This window comes from Elgaria multicarinata, chromosome 3, assembly GCF_023053635.1.
Source record: "Elgaria multicarinata webbii isolate HBS135686 ecotype San Diego chromosome 3, rElgMul1.1.pri, whole genome shotgun sequence".
Classification (NCBI taxonomy): Eukaryota; Metazoa; Chordata; class Lepidosauria; order Squamata; family Anguidae; genus Elgaria; species Elgaria multicarinata.
The window spans coordinates 27,078,500-27,092,924 of NC_086173.1; positions in this window are offsets into that span (position 1 = coordinate 27,078,500).

Here is a 14,425-nt window from a genome sequence, read left to right on the forward strand (position 1 = left end):
ACCAAGGGATAGAAAGAAATTACAAGGCCGTGCAAGTGTTTATATAACAAAAAGGGACTCATTTAATGATGTGTGGGTGGAGCCAAGAAGCCAGTCCATAATCCAGGAAGCTCATTTAGAATTAGAATTTAATTTGTGGTTAAAATAATCCCAACGCCTTTTCATTGTTAAAGTGAAGGTCTTGTGTGCTAATTCGGTTGTATCTTGTTTGTATTAACTACTGCCTTTTCTATTTATGCTCAAAGTGAAGGTCCCAACACATTGTGGGAGATGTCCTCTCATTCTACTGAAACATTTGGTTTCTGCAGAAGGCATTTTGACGCTAGACTAGCTGTTTATTTTTCTTCTTTTAAGCCCCCTTGTGTGGGGGTGGAGTCATGTCACACATTTTATTTTGAAAGATACACACAGAGACATAGACAGAGCCTGTGTTGAATATTCATCAGCAGAAATCTTTGGGTGAGAAGGTGGATTTTCAGGGATCAAAATGTTTCTCAAAAACATGCACTGTCCCCTTTTCAGATATTGTTTTTGCTGCTCACGGCTATTGTTTCCTCTCTCTGGGGGAGTCTAACCCAGCCATTTATTACAGGATTGTGTCACAGACATCACTAACGTGGCACATGATGTTCACCTGCTTCCATGGTGATCTTGGTTCCACCTCTCAGTTATACCGGAGTATCCCTGACTGCTTTTGTTGAAATTTCCCCAGCTCTCTTGCTTCCATTCTGAAGGACATGTGTGGTGTGCCCCCCTTTTGCGATGTTGTTGCTATTCATCACAAGTTGCGGGCTCAGCAAACAGCCAAACACCTGTTAGGGGCATGTCAATGGGTATTGGCATGTTTCACTGCCAGGTGTTTTTCTCTCTCTCTCCATACGATACTCTGCGAAGGAGCACATATTCGAGGGAGTGGTCCGCGTCTGTGCTCATGCACACGCTGCATGAGTCGTTAAAAAAACTGCCCCATGCACAGGTGTGCCCTGTGAGTGGCATTTGTGGAAGCGGGAAACAATCAGAAGCATCCCTCTTCCATAGCGAAAGGGCTACAGGTGTAGATTAGCCCTCAGCTGCTGCTCTGTTGCTACCCTCTCCTCCTGCTGTTCTCCTTCCCTGAGTGTTATGAGCCAATCAGAGATCATAAAAGAAATGCAAATATATTGTGATATCACATACCCAATCAATATTTGCTTATATGAGAGCTTTGGCTATTGGGCAGTATAGAAATGCAATAAATAAATAAATATGATGATGATGTCATAAAGCCAATTGAGACTGAGAGCAGAAAGCATTACCCTCACTCTGAATACGTGTCTGAGAGTGATCTGCACTGCAAATATTTTCTTCCCTTTCACAGCCATTTTCTAAATGGGGGTGTTCCCATACATCTTCCTAAATTGGGGGGGGGGGTCCGCAGGAAGTAATTTTGTGTGCGAAATGCACACTTTTAGACATATCGACTATTTACATACCTTTTATTGACAGACTTAAGTAAATATTATAAAGATTAACATTTTATCATACATTTAATCACAGTTTTGCATCTGATATGAGGTAAAGTTACTGCTGAAAGAAAGATGTAAATGAAAAAGAATAGATGAAGAAAAGAAACTGCATGGCAATCAACCCATGTAAATTACAAAAGCAAAAGCTGTGATTTTTTCAGAAGCCAGATCTCATAGGGAGCAGCATGGAGTGCATACTAGGGGCTTCTAAGATCTAGCTTCTGGCCCCCCTGCTACAGGGGTGAGGCAACTTGTGGCTTTAACTTTAGTGAACCATTCAGAGAGCTTCAGCTATTGAGCGGAATAGAAATGTGATAAATAAATAGTGGGCCCTCAGGGCCCCAAGGTGCTCACCGCAGATTTACTATAGCTACAGAAAACACACACATATTCCTTGAATTCCTTTCAGAGTTGCCAGCTCCGTGACCTGAAGAGATATATGAGTTTTTTTGGGGGGAAATACAGAAAGAGTCCCTGGAATTCAGGGAAAACATGCAGCTGGACTCACAGATGCAAGATGAGTCAGAGGCACTGTGGAAGTCCAAAAAGGGCTGGATTTCCTAGTGATGAACATCTTTCATTTCATTCAGCATTCTGTTTCCCACAGAGGCCAACCAGATGCCCATGAGAAGTCCACAAGCGGGACATGAGGACATACCATTGTTCCCCAGTGATTAGTACGATATAATGTAGTGCTGTGCTGGAGCTTTAGAAAAGCTCACTGTGGCCTCGACTACACCAAGCAGGATATTACACTATGAAAGTGGTATGAAAGGCAGGAGCCACACTACTGCTTTATAGCGGTATTGAAGTGCACTGACAACTGTTGGGGCCCATTGACACATACCATATACTGCTTTCATAGTGCTATATCCTGCTTGGTGTGGCTCCTGCCTTTTAGATACTACTTTCATACTGATTTCATAGTGCTATATCCTGCTTGGTGTAGATGAGGCCTGTGTCGTTGCAAGGAAGAACAGAGCTTTTCTAAAGCTCTAAAAGCCCTGTTTATTCTTGCTGTACAGAGAAACTTCTGCAGCCCAGGAGCACTTCCTGAATGCCTATAGGAGAGGGTGAGGTCACATGTGAGTTCAGAAAGAGCTGCCAGACTGGAGAAGCTTCTCCTACACTGCTCAAAGTGCAGGGGGTGTTTTTAAAGTAAAAAAAGAAAAAAAGAAAGAAGACTTCTCAGCCACCCCCTGAACTTAAAAAGATAAGCCGAACCCTCTTCCCCAAGGAGAAAGTTATTTGAAATTCTCACTTGCCCAGCTTCTTTTTGCCAGAGTTTTCATTTCACTTACCCCAGTGCTGAAAATGGTAGAATTGAAATATTAGGCACTGTACCAGTATACTGCTTCTGATGCTAGATGTTCCACATAGACACAGCCGAACTCCTCCGTGAACAAATCTAATCCTCTTTTAAAGGGGGCCGAGCTAGTTCTTCCTTTTGTTGTTGTTGATGCGTAACAGCCTATACATTGACACATCATGATAGTTGGTAGTCTTCTTGTGTTTGCACACAGCTTGCATGCTAACATTATAATAATAATGTGAACAAAAAAAGTCCTCACAAGCCTCTTCCTTATGCTAAAATTCCCCTTGGGCCATGGCTTCACAGTCCTTATAAAAAGATTTAAAGGGCAGTACATAATTACAAGGGCAGCTGTCCTACCACTGTGTGTTTCTGGTGGAGAAGGACCTTCACTTTAATTAGGCCTGGGGCTACTGTGTGTCTGTACGCACGCGCATAAACAGGCCAAGGTTCAATATTGAGCCTTGTGTCATTCTCCTGCAAAGTAATAATTTAACTTAATTTAGTTTATTTTTATTTTTTTAAAAAATTATTTAAACTGTTACAAAAAAGAAAATGAACAAAAAAATAATGAATACAAACAATCCCCTAACAATTACTATCAAACCATTAGTTATGTAAATATGTATAGTATAAAAAGATAAGAAGAAAAGTTAATTAATACAACTTCTAGGGGAAAGTAGCTAATAAAAAAGAAAAGGAAAAAAAGACGAAGAAAAAATTATCTATACTTGTAACTAAATATACAATTAAACTAAATTATAAATGTGCTATATTTCCTTTATTTATTGTTATAATGTCCATATACTCAAAGCTGAGGCAGGCATACTTCATTGTATATCCAGATGTGATGCATATTGAACGTTTATGTGTTACTTTAATTTACAGATCATCCTGTCCCAAGGGCTCAGAGCAAACTGATTCATCACCAACATTTATATTTCTGGCCAACTCACTGGTTCTACACACTGTGGTTTCTGGTTTCTGTTACAATTAAATGGGCTTATGTTACTTGCTATGCATACCAAGGATAGAGTGGTCATGTGTACTATTTTATAGACCTCTGTTTGAAGTCTGGTCTAAAGATAAAGAACCCTAAGAAGGAAGCACCCTATGAAAGGCCTTGAAGTTGCCCACCAACTGTTAATACCTGGAGAGCAGACTGAGCAGGCACATTGCTTACTATTCACATTCTTTCCAATTGCAATATTCTATTTCTATTTAAATTATAGCAATTATTTCTGAATTTGCAGCTACACATATAAATTAGCAAATGAAAATATTATGCAAAATGGTGTCCCCTTTTGTCGTTGGTGATGCATATCCTCTTTTTAGTAACCACCCTAGCTGAATACAAGCGATCATTTATTATTAAGACACCAATTCCTTTTGGACCTGATAACACTGATAACATTTCTATAGCTATTTTGAGATACCAACCACAGTAGTTGCTCTTTACATACATTTTTCTATTTTCATTTTGAATATATCCAAGAGTAGGCTCTTGCCTGTCCCCTTTGCTGAAATTTCTCCCCGCTGATGATGATGATGATAATGATAATAATAATTATTTCTTACCCACCTCTCCCTTTGGATTGAGGCGGGGAAAAACATTAAATAGAAAAACATCATAAAAGACATGACTGATTAAAACAGTATAAAACTGATACAATATTAAAATAACAATTGGACATCTTAAAATTCATCTGGGTAGGCTTGCTGGAAGACATCAGTCTTTATGGCTTTCTTAAAATTCAGGTCTAATGTTAGCCTCAGTGGTTGCCATGGCTGCCCATGTGCTGAACTCACATACCAGCAGGGCAGTGCTTAAATTACAGGGGGACCAAAGGAGGCCAGTCCAGTCCCCACTTTTGTGCCAGCTCCTTTAGAAGACCATGGGTGCTCACATTGCAGGGGGACCAAAGGGGACCAGTTCCTACTTTTGCGCAAGCCACTTTAGAAGGCTATAGTTGCTCACATTGCAGGGGATTTTGGGACAAAGAAAGGGGTGGAGAGGAAGCTTAAACCATTCTCTCACAAAAAGCCATACACAGAGCTTTCAGAGAGAACTTACAATATCCATACAAGCTAGTGCATGGGAGTGAAACTCATTGCACTGAATGGAACTAGACATGCCTAGGATTGAAGTAAAAATCAAGCAGCATCAATGATCAAATTTTTTATTTATTTATTTATTTTATTTATTTATTTATTACATTTTTATACCGCCCAATAGCCGAAGCTCTCTGGGCGGTTCACAAAAATGAACAATAAACACACACACACACACACACACACACACACACAAAGCAAGCAAGCAAGTTGTTAATTATAAGATGGACAGTTGTGCTGATCAGGAAATGCTTTTGCTTAGGGAGACCAGACGCACTGGGAAACCCCGGAGACCTCCGGAAAAATGGAGGTCTCTGGGGCAACTGGGACTGAGCCCCAATTCATTGGGGAGAAGGCTGGGAGACGCGTTCACGAAGTCTGGAATGCGTCTTCCAGCTCCTCCCCCCAACGCCCCCAACGCCCCCAAGCGCAGGAGAAGGCCTGCATCGGCACTGGGGGGAGGAGCTGGAAGATGCATTCTGGACTTCCAGGAATGCGTCTCCCAGCTCCCACCCCCAGTGCTGAACTAGGTGGCTCTGTTTGTGCTGGCTGCCCCAGGCGGCTGGGCTTGGCCCAGCCACCCAGGACAGGAAGCGAAAATGGAGCCCCGCCCGTTGCCTCTCATCGCCCTGATGCTTGTCAGCGTCAGGGTGGCGAGGCAAAGGGTGCAGCTCAGTTCACTCCCTGCCTCGGGTGGCTGGGCCAGGCCCAGCCGCCAAGAACGGGGAGCAAAAATGGGATGGGGCCCACCAGCTCAGATCCTCCGGAGAAGAAGAAGAAGAAGAAGAAGAGGAGGAGGAGGAGGAGGAGGAAGTAGCAGGAAGTAGCAGGTAAGTTTAAAGTTTGTGTGTGCGTGCATGAGTGAGTGAGTGTGCTGGCCATGTGTGTGTATTCATGTCTGAATGGGGTGCATGGGGTGTTTGAGTGAATGGATGTGTGCATGCATGTATTTTTGGAGTGGGTGATCTGAGTGTGTGGTGGTGTTTGCGCACGTGCTAGCAGTGTGTGTATTGATGTCTTAATGGGGTGCAGGGGGTGTTTGACTATGAATGAATGCATGTGCATGTTTGCAGTGTGTGGTGGGGGATGGTTGTAGTTTTCTGTGTGTGAGTTGGAGGGGGATGATTTGGAGGTGATATTCCTATTAAATAATGCATTTTGAACCATAGACCTTCCTCTACAATTTGTTTGCTATAATTGGAATTATGCATATTTTGTAACAATGGCTGATAATTGTTCATCCTTCTTTAAAAACTTTTTTAAAAATTACAGGGTAGCCATCGTCATCATCATCATTTATCTCTCTTTTCTTGCTCATGGTGGTTTTCATAGATGAACGTGATGGGCTTTGCCAAGTCAGCTGTCTTTTACTGATTCAGAAATTTCCCGACAATTGAACATGATTCAAGTATGACTGCTTTCTGGATGTTGGTGTGCATGTAGGTTTTCTTTAAAAACAAAACAAAAACAAAGTGATGCTGATGACTGATGTGACTAACGGAATAATTGTAATTTTTCCTGTTGCCATAGTTCTTTAACTTCCATAGCCAGTGGTATATATTTTTCTCTCTTTTCTTCTTCCTTTTCGGCAACATTTTTGTCATTAGGTATTGCTATGTCAATGAGGTAGGTGTGTTTTTTCTTGGTTGTTTTTGACTGTTATGTCTGGTTGAAGTTGAAACAAACTTAAGAGGTGCTAGCCTTTAGCACATTTTGTTCCATGGCTAACGTTTGCAGGGTAATAGCATTTTATTAGGGGTGTGCACGGACCCCCCGCTCCGCTTCTCTTACAGATCTGCATTTTGCGGATCGGGCTGCTTCGCTCTGCCCCCGCTCCGCCTATGTTCACTCCGCTCCGCTGCGGAGCTCCGGATCCGGATCGGAGCTCCGTTTTTCCTCCCCATAGGGTTGCATTGAAAGCTAAAAATGTATACAACTTTTTTTCTGTTAAAGTTAGAAACCTCAAGTTTAGCACCATGACACCTCATGGACGTGTACACACGCATGCCAAGTTTCAAGGCAATCCCATCATCCCCTGATTTTTGGGGAATTTTTGAAAATCGGGCACCCCATTCACACCCCTTTTGATAGCTCCGTCAATTTGCACATTAAAAACCTCAAACTCGCCACCATGATAGCTTATCCAGGGATACACACGCACACCAAGACTCAAGGTAGTCCCATCATCCCCTGATTTTTGGCGGGGCTCTAACCTCTAACGCGCCACCCATAACCCTAATTCACACCCGTTTCGATAGCTCCGTCAATTTGCACGTTAGAAACCTCAAACTCACCACCATGATAGCTTATCCATGTGTCCACATGGACGCCAAGTTTCAAGGCAATCCCATCATCCCCTGATTTTTGGCGGGGCTTAACTCACCCCAAATTGTCCCATTCTACAACTACATCAATTTGCACGTTAGAAACCTCAAACTCGCCACCATGATAGCTTATCCATGTGTCCACATGGACACCAAGTTTCAAGGCAATCCCATCATCCCCTGATTTTTGGAGCATTTTTGAAAACCGGGCACCCCATTCACACCCCTTTCGATAGCTCCGTCAATTTGCATGTTAGAAACCTCAAACTCGGCACCATGAAAGCTAATCCATGTGTCCACATGGATGCTGAGACTCAAGGCAATCCCATCATCCCCTGATTTTTGGCGGGGCTTAAACCTTTTAACTCACCCCAAATCAAGTCCCATTTTAGAACTACGTCAATTTGCACGTCAGAAACCTATCCTTTGGTCCCATGACAGCTTACCCATGTGTCCACATGGATGCCAAGTTTCAAGCCAATCCCATCATCCCCTGATGTTAGGGGAAGTTTTGAAAATCGGACACTCCAGTATGTCAGGGATTTAAAGTTGCAATGCAGACAGCTCAATGGGGCTAGTTGAAAGGAAATCCCAACATGCCATGAGATAACCCTAAATCTTCTTCCACACTTGAAAAATGGATTTTTGAACTTGATAAAGTCTAAGTGAGCGCAGGAAGGACTTCTCCCCTGAGTCAAAGCAAGACACATACACCATCCCTGCGAGGCGGGAAGGGGAGAAGGGAGGAAAGGCAGGCAGGCAGGCAGGTAGCATGCATTGTAGTGCCGCAAGGATGGCTTGAGCACTAACGCATAGCAAACCAACCCGTAAGCGGGCGCAAGGAAGAAGTGAGGCAAAGATGGCTGGTTGTTTCTTTCTAAGCCAGCAGTTACGCATTGAGGGGCACAGAGGAGGACGACTGGGAGCAAGCATGCTGGAAGGTGCTGGGCACGAACCGCAAAGCCCATCTCCCAGGCACCAGGCAGGCGGAAAGGCAGGCAGAGCAGGCGAGGAGTCAGTCCTGGCAGATGCCCCACCACAGCAGCACCCTGGGGGAGGCGGGCAGACAGACAGGCAGGCAGGCAGGCAGCGGGCATTTCTGGGGGCACAAGGAAGTGAGGCCAGGATGGCTGGTTTCTAAGCCAGCACTGCAGTTAGTCACGCATTGCAAACGCAAACCATCCCAGCGAGTCGGTCACCGAGGAGGACAGGCTAGCAGAGGGGCAGGCATAGAGACATGTCATAGATCTAGTATTGGAGAGGAGTCAGTCCCGGCAGATGCCCCACCACAATAGCACCCTGGGTGGGCGTTGGAAAATGCCATCTTGTGAGTCCATACTTCCCCCACCCCATGTCCTGCAGGATTGCCTGCCTAACCCTCGTGGGGATGGGAGATGGAGAGCTTAGAGTGTCAGTGCCACCACTAGCAGCAGCAGCAGCAGCAGCAGCCTTTGGCTTTCCCCTGGAACCAGTCTGGAACTCTGTCTGGAGTTCCCCTGGAACTCTTTCCCCAGCAAGATCGCCTGGTGCTGCCTCTGAAGATGCATCTTCATGCTGCTGGTTCCATAATGCCCTGTAGATGAACCCCTGCTTAGGGTGAGTTTGCAGTGGCGACAGACAGCAAAGCGGGGATCCACTCCCACCTCAAAGTGGTCCCACACTATACTTGTCTTTCGCTTCCGTGGTGACACCAATTGCCCGCCTGAGCTCTCTGGTGTTGCCACAGAAACAGGGGTTGCAGCAGAAGAGGTGTGGGATGAGACTGGGGAGAGAGCCTCGGCCTGCTGCTGCTCCTCCTCAGCACCCATATCCTGGAGGACCACCGCCTCCTCCTCCTCCTGCCCCTCCACTGTGCTGAGGACCTTGTCTAGGAGGTCTGGAGACAGGTCCATCAGCGGGCTCGTGGGCTCAAACGATAATGAAGGAGTTGGGGATACTCCTCCTCCTCCTCTAATGGCTCTTGCAAAGGGGCACTTTTCCCATTCCCACCCTCAAAAAGAGAACGCCGGGCACAAGTTGCAGAAGAAAGTGCGTCTGCCTGCTGCTTCTCCTGCTTCTGTTGCCAAGGAGTTGCCCGTTTGATTTTCACAGCAGGAGAGGCAGCCTGCTTACTGGTGCCAGCCTGAGCCTTGCCTTGACCACTGCTTTCAGCATGCCCCGCCACAGACATGCGCCTGCTCCCTCTTCTCATGATGATATTATACTAATACTAATAATAATATGTATAAGAATATACTAATACTAATAATAATATGTATAAGAATATAATATTAATACTAATAATAATATGTATAAGAATATACTAATACTAATAATATGTATAAGAATATAATATTAATACCAATAATATGTATAAGAATATACTACTACTAAATAATATGTATAAGAATATAATATTAATACTAATAATAATATGTATAAGAATATAATAATACTAATAATAATATGTATAAGAATGTAATAATATGTATAAGAATATTACTATATGTAGGGAAATGGGACAAGAAGTGTGTGTATGCTTTGCCCAAACAGGATTTGAAATGCTCAATCTGTGGCTGTTACACTTCACAAACAGTGCACACAGCACACTCACACAATAACACAGTCACACACACAGTCCAAGTAACAGAGAGAAGAAATAGAGAATATTTTTTTTGGTATTTTTTTGTATTTTTTTGTATATAGAAGGAAGAAGGAAGATGAAACACAGTCAGGCTTTAGTGGGGGGGGACAAACAAACAAACAAACAAACACACACTCCAAAATTTAAAAATAAAGTTTACATTAAATCAAAGTAAGGGAAAAACACAGAGCAAACTAAGCAAAAAGTCAGAAAGAAGCAAACAAACACACACACACACGCCAAGCTAAATCCTAATCTATCTCCAAACACAGCAGCAGCACCTAACTAAAATAGCTCCTCTCTCCACGAACACCAAAACCCACAAGACGCCAAGAGCTCAAAGCTCTGAGGGTGCCTCTGCCTTAGTCCCCCCCTCGAACGCTGGGATTGGAGGATGCTTCATGAGGTGATCAATTCTCATCAGGATTGGGAGTTGAATGTGCCTGTCATCGCTTCAAAAAAAACACAACAAACGTCGTTTTGCTCGCTGTCCCTATTTGTTTACCCGATTTAAAAAAATATATAGCACACAAACCGCACCATGCAGAGAGCTGAGAGTAGGCTCAAAATGACCCCCATCCATGACTCTCTAAGCACAAGAATTTTCAGAAAGATAGCATCAAAAACAACACAGTTATCCCCCTTTCTTTTCCGCAATGCAATCCTATGGGCGAAATGTTTCAAGATGGCGATCGGAGCGGACCGCGGAAACCGGAGCGCTCCGAAAATGGCCGCTTCTCTTTGCCTTGCTTCTAGGGGTCTGCGGTCCGCTTCTACTCCGCCTCTGGGCAAGGCGGAGCAGGCCAATTCGCTCCTGCTTCTGCGCTTCTAATTGGAGCGGAGCACATGCCTACATTTTATACTCTTTCTGAATGCTTGTTTGCTTGTTTTTTGTGCTAGATTTTTCTGTACTTGTCAACTACTTCATTTGTTCAGTGGTAGCAGTATGCTGAATGTGTGACAATGGATATGAGAAAGGTGGTTGGGGAAAAGTGTTAAATGTTAGGAAAGGTTAGACTATGGTCATCCAGTGAAGGACTTGCAGTCAAAAAATATATTTGAGGGAAGGGGAGACTGTATCACACAGCGTATAGCAAAAGCTTCAAAGTACAGCAAAAGCTACAAAAGTAGAAATGAGAGAAGTTAATTTCAGATACGTTGAATGTTTCACTTGTTCTTTATTCCAGTGATTTTAGCTTTAAGATGTTATGTAGAACAGGTTTGTTTTAATTGTGTGCTGTGAAATCAGAGATGTGACCAAGGCCATATTTGGGTGGGCATGCCCCCTTGGAGGCTGGGTATGTTGGTGGGCACACCCCCTTGGGGGCAGCCATGTTGTTCTCCTTTTTGGATTCCAAAATATGGTCACCCTACTTTTGCTTCACCCCCCCCCCCCCCGGTTGCATTTGTTTAAAAAGACTGCAGCTCTCTATACACATGTCTGGGAGTAAAAACCACTGCATCCAATGGAACTTACTCCTGAGTAGACATGCATAGGATTGAAAAATATATATCAAGCAGCAGCAATGATTAAACAAAAATTAAGAGAACATACACCGGGAGTTGTTTGCTGGAAAGGTGGAAATTCTCAGTAAGGTGTCTCTTTCTCCCCCTCCCCAAGGTTCCAGGCAGTTGGCTAAAGGAGGCAGTCTCTCCCTCCTAATCTGTCTGATGTAGGAGGGAGGGAGGGGGAAGCTACTGAAGCATGCTCATGGACAAAATGGCAACTTTATGCATTATAATGGGGCAAAAAAAAATTAATTAAAAATCAACCGAAGGGAATTTTAAAAGAAGAAAAGCCATTCCACCAACTACAACAAAGGAGGAAGAAGACACCACCACTGGATTAATTAAGTAAGTGGCAATTTCGCCAGGAAACGTGAGCACATAGACTAGCCAGACAAAGTTATCAGAAGCATTTTGATTCAGACAGAGTTTTTTCCTTTTCTTCTTTAAACTGCCCTCCTTCCCTCAATCTTTCACCAATCTTCATGAACTTTTCAGGTTATGTAAAACCATCACTTCTTTCTAAACCTACTAAATTTCAGGGAGATTGGTGAAAACATTTTGATTTTATGGATGTTAGAATGACCCCCCCCCCCCAATTACTCATTTAGAATTGTAGAATGTGTTTTCTATTGATGACCCTGTAAATTTCTGTTTTGTCTCTTCCTTTCTGAAGGTATTGGAATTGCTTGTGGTTTCTCCTGTTCTATCTGAGGGTACACAACAAAGTCCCCTACTACTATAGGAGTGTAACTTACAAGATGAAAAAATTGTTAAGGAACTCACACTGACAAACTCCTGTTTCTACCGCCTGTTCACTGCTCTTCTCTGCTTCTGATCAGCTTGGAGTCAGGAATCAGAATAAAATTCCCTGCCCACTCAGCTGCTGACAGCAATAAGGCCACACCCCTGAGAGCAATCAGGCCTTCATGGGAATGGATTAAAGCCGGGCTACTTGCCCGCCGCTTCCTGAGGAGCTCTGTGCCCTGTGTGTGTCCCAGCTCCTCATGAGTAACTGCAAGAAACCAGGACAAACCGCGACCCCTCCCCACACACATTCCGCAGTCTCGGGATTATCCCGAGACAGTGGAAAAAGCGGGCTAAAAGGGGAGGGCAAGATCCCGGGGCAAGGGAGGGATGATCCCTCCCTGCTCCCAGAATCCCCTGTGCATCATGTCCCAACTCCCAGTCCAACTCCTTAACCACTACACCACACTGGGCATTCTCACTATACATGCATCAAGTCCACCCTCATGTAATGACATGGCCAGCCATCATAGGACATATTTCATCATGGCAAATGGCACAGAGCCTATGTGTTATAGCATTTATCCATTTCTGGTGTACGTCTCATGCTCTCTGACATATGTAGGTTCCAACATCACCTGCCATCTCTCTATTGAAATCCTCATTCCTGACAGAAATCTGGCACAATAAGAATTTTCTGCTTTCTAGTTTTGACTTCTATGGGAACTTGGTGCATCTGTCTTTTTTTTTCTTTTTTCTTTACCGTTTCAAATTTAGTTTAACTTCTCAAACATCTCTCTCAGCCACCTCACTTGAAGCTTTCTTTAAACCAATTTCTTGCTTTTCCTGAAGTTGGTGCTAGGGATTGCAACCTGCTATACCAATACTGAACCTGTCCTGAGCACCTAACAGCAAAACAGGGCAGCAGTGTGATGAACAGGACAATTCTATTCATGCAAACACTATGAGGCAATAGTGCAATGAAAGGCAGGAATCAATGAAAAAGAATCCATTTTTCTTTGCACATATTTATTGACTGATACTTCATCTCATTAGGATATTAAAAGATGCAATAAGAGTTGTGTTCCACCCACAGTTTATGGCTCATTAGGACAAATGTAATGTTGTTTCTACATAATACACTACACTGCCTATAGTGGCGTGGTCACCAGGAGCTCAACACATAGAGCATCTTTAGATTAAGGGGAAATTGTGTTGCCTTATTGGGACTATGCATCCTGCTTTTCATGCACAACAGTAATGGGCTGCATTACATGGGTGGAGTGGTTGACCAGTAGAAAAGGACGGACTTACCTGTGTTCAATTTGTTGGATTGTCACCCCCCAACACACTTTCTGCCCCCGATTGTGGTGCTGTGTGAGCTTCTTTTGAGGCTCAGCGGGCGTCTGATCAGGTCATGCAGGTGCTTGAAGTGGAGGCACGTGAACATGCTGTGTGCATGATGGTCTATGGAGTGGATGTGGGGTGGGTGGGTTGTCAGTCTCCCAGACCCAGTCGGGCGCTTGCGACATCCATAATGACCACATGGTCTATAGTGGAAAACTTCCCCTCCTTTCGATGCTCATAGCCTTGAATGGGACAGCCTCCTCTAGTGGGTGCTTTGTAGCGCAGTTTTGACAGCACATGGTAAGAAGTCACATGGTTTTTCAGAAGAATAGGAATATCCAGTTTTTTTTTTTAGAACAGGATTACTGGGGGAAGGCATGCCAAATGTTCAGGAGGTTGACGTTGTCATCCAAAGGACCCGCAAACTTCCATGAGAGGCCAGTCAAAAGCGTGCCTTAGTTTGTGCATGTGAAGAACCCCATAGTCTGCTACTGAGGTTGGCAAGTACAAGACAGGAATGTAGAAGACCTTTGCATCAGAACCACTCATCAGAAGTGCCCTGTGTGTGTACATGTGTGATTCTAGCCTGCTCTGGTTGTGTTTTCATCAGTCTGTGTCACAAGTCCCCCCACACCCAGAAAGACACCTCCAGCAACAACAGAGCAAGGAAGGGAGGGTGCCATCCATTCCCTCACTCTGCCTGCTCCCCGCCTTCCCAGGCTCCCTTGGTCTCCTCCATGCTGCCCAGCCCTTGTCCTCTCCACACCCAAACCAGCCTATTCCTTTTTCCCCCCTTCCAGCCTCCTTCTCTCATCTCCTACTAATCTTCCTTGCCCCCTACCTACTCTGCCTCACTCCCCAGCCCTCTCACTACCACCCACCCAACCAACAGTTTTAACCCTTGTTGCCCCCCCCAACACAATCATGCACCACCTGATTTTATTTTGAA